This window comes from Leptonychotes weddellii, chromosome 5, assembly GCF_054177405.1.
Source record: "Leptonychotes weddellii isolate Sample4059 chromosome 5, ASM5417740v2, whole genome shotgun sequence".
Lineage (NCBI taxonomy): Eukaryota > Metazoa > Chordata > Mammalia > Carnivora > Phocidae > Leptonychotes > Leptonychotes weddellii.
Genome location: NC_138373.1, coordinates 48,220,818 through 48,223,744, shown reverse-complemented (window position 1 = coordinate 48,223,744; position 2,927 = coordinate 48,220,818).

Sequence of the window (2,927 nt, the reverse complement as noted above, 5' to 3'; positions counted from 1 at the left end):
AGATTTAGCTTACTGATCTGGAAAGATTGCTAAGTTATATTTTTAAGTAAAAAAAGCAAGTTGTATTTGTACAGTATGATCCTATTTTTAAAAACAGCAACAAAGTCCCTATGTATGTACATAAATATAGAAAACTGTCTCAGATAATGACTTTTTCTCCCTTCCCCCATCTCTCTGTGTCTGTCTTTCAGTATGTCTTGGTCTGTTTCTCTCTCTAGGTATGTAGTATTTGCTTACTTTGCTAACCTAAAAGTTGGTATTGAGTTTTATCATATACTTTTTGGGGGAATTTAACTTTGAAATAAATTTAAACCTGTAGAAAAATTCCAATTTCAAGAACAGAACACAGAAGTCCTATATATCCTTCCCCAGATTCACCAATTGTTGATATTCTACCATATTTTTCATCTCTCTCTCTATATACACATATTTTTTCTCAACCATTTGGAATTATGTTGCAAATGGTGCAATGTTCCATTACCTCTAAATGCTTCAATGTGCATTTCCTTAAAACAAGAACATTCCTGGGGCGCCTGGGTGGCTCGGTCATTGGGTGTCTGCCTTCAGCTCAGGTCATGATCCCGGGGTCCTGGGATCGAGCCCCACATCGGGCTCCCTGCTCGGCCAGGAGCCTGCTTCTCCCTCTCCCACTCCCCTTGCTTGTGTTCCCTCTCTCGCTGTCTCTCTCTGTCAAATAAATAAATAAAATCTTTAAAAAAAACCACAACAAAATTCCCTACATAGCCACAGGATACCCATCAAAATCAGGAAATTGACACAGATATTGTACTATCTTCTACTCCACAGATCCCTGCTCAAATTTCCCTGATTGTTCTGGTGCTTAAACTTCCAGAATCGCACACTGCATGTAGTTAGCATGTCTCTTCAGTTGTCTTTAATCTGGAACAAGCTATTTAGTCTTTATCTTTCATGACCTTGACATTTTTGAAGTGCCCGAATCAGTTACTTTGAAGAATGTCCCTAATTTGGAGTGGTCTCATGTTTTGTCATAATTAGATTCAAGTGTATCTTGAGAATATCACAGAAATGACCACATGTTCTCAGTGCATATTATCAGCAGGTACATGATGTTGATTTAACCTATTACTGGCGACACTGACTTTTATCATTTGGTTAAAATGCTGTCTGTCAGGTTTCTCCACAGTACAGTTAATTAATGAGTACTTTGTGATGGGGTATTAATAAGTATTGACAAGTATTCATTAAGACGTTAATAAGTATTTTGTGGGGAGATACCTCAAGACTGTATTAATACCTGGTTCCTTATTAAACCTTTACCCATTATTTGTGGCATCCACAGATGCTACTCCTGACCCAATTATTATTAACACTGTGGATAAGTAATTACATAATGCTACCATTTCTTCTACACATATTTTGTTGGCATAAGGTAGAGCTTCCTCTTATTTATATCGGTCTGGATCCATGGATTCCTGTTTTATTGAATGAGTTATAATCCATTACTAGCATTATTTACTATGATGCTCAAGCTGACCCAGATTTAGCCAGTGAGAGCCTTTTCAAGCTCCTGTGACTTTTGACAGTTACCATGATTCTTGGAGAACTTCCTTATTTCTGCCATAAGATTTCAGGCTGATCTGATACTTTCCCTGCCCTAGCCCTGGAGTCAGCTATGTCTGCAAGGAGCCCTAGTTCTTTTAGTTCAGAATGTTATTTAGAAATCAGGGTTTAGGCATTAAAAGTGCTCAGTGCTATCAGAGTGTCATCAATTCTGGGTCCTCTCAGTGGGTAGAGCTATACATACATGCACACATACACATATGCTATCTACCTCGGTAGCCATATTTCTCTATTTTAGATACCCTGTGTTCATGCTAATGCTCCTGATTACAATCCAATATCACATGAGTCTTGCCTTTTCCATGTTTGTGCCTCCCTTCCTCAACAGTGAGAAGACTGGCTTCCATTATCTTTAAGGTATGTGATTAATTCTTTTGCATGTGACCAATCTCCCATTCATGTTGACTGTCTTCTTATCTCTAGTGCTTCTCACTCACATTGGCCAGTGCAGGTCAAGAGCAAAGTGATTCCCCCCAACTCTGGTGGTACGCCAGCTGAGGGTTCCAAATCTATGTTGTTTTGAATGAATCTTGACTATTTTATTGAGGGGCTGGCTATAATCTAGGGGTTAAGTGTGAGGTCTCCACAGTCAGAATGTCAGGTCTACATAGTAGATATGCCACTTGCTAGCTGTGTGAACTCGGGCAAACGAGTTAACCTCTTCTAGTCTCTAAGATTCCTCTCTCCAAAGGGAGGCCATAAACAGGAGAAAGCAAGCCACCTTGCTACTTTTCTTTCATTGGGTATAGATCCTGAGTCTCAGAATAAAGGGTGCTGCCTTCTCTGGTCAAGTAGCCAGTGATTGAAGAATGAGCAGCAACCTTCAGCAGGCCACAGGGGGTGGGGTGGAGAGCATGAGAGGGCTTCAGGGGAGTGGGTGGCTGTATCAGCCATCAAAAAAGGGGCTTGCCTATGACATCAGCTCACTTGGGATCAGTATAACCCAGTGAAGAATGATGAAATTCAGGCTTCAGTTTCTTTATTTACAAACTAAAGATGGTGATGTGGGTTAACCTACCTTAGAGTATTGTTGTGTAAGGGTCAGCTGAGCTAATGTTTTCCAGTGAGTGAAGTGGGAGACATTTAGAGAATATTTTCCACCCCCTGCCCCCCTCTAAAAATAATACATATTCACTGTAGGCAATTTAGAAAACTCATCTAAGCAAAAATAATCGCTATCACCGATAATCCCATCAGGCAAAGATAACAACTGTTTACATTTGGGGATGGGTCCCCCCAGTCTTATTTCTAGGCACATCAGGTCTAAGTCACTAACATGGAGTTTTCCCTTCTCCTCCCCACCTCTCCTCCCCTCCCCTCCCCTC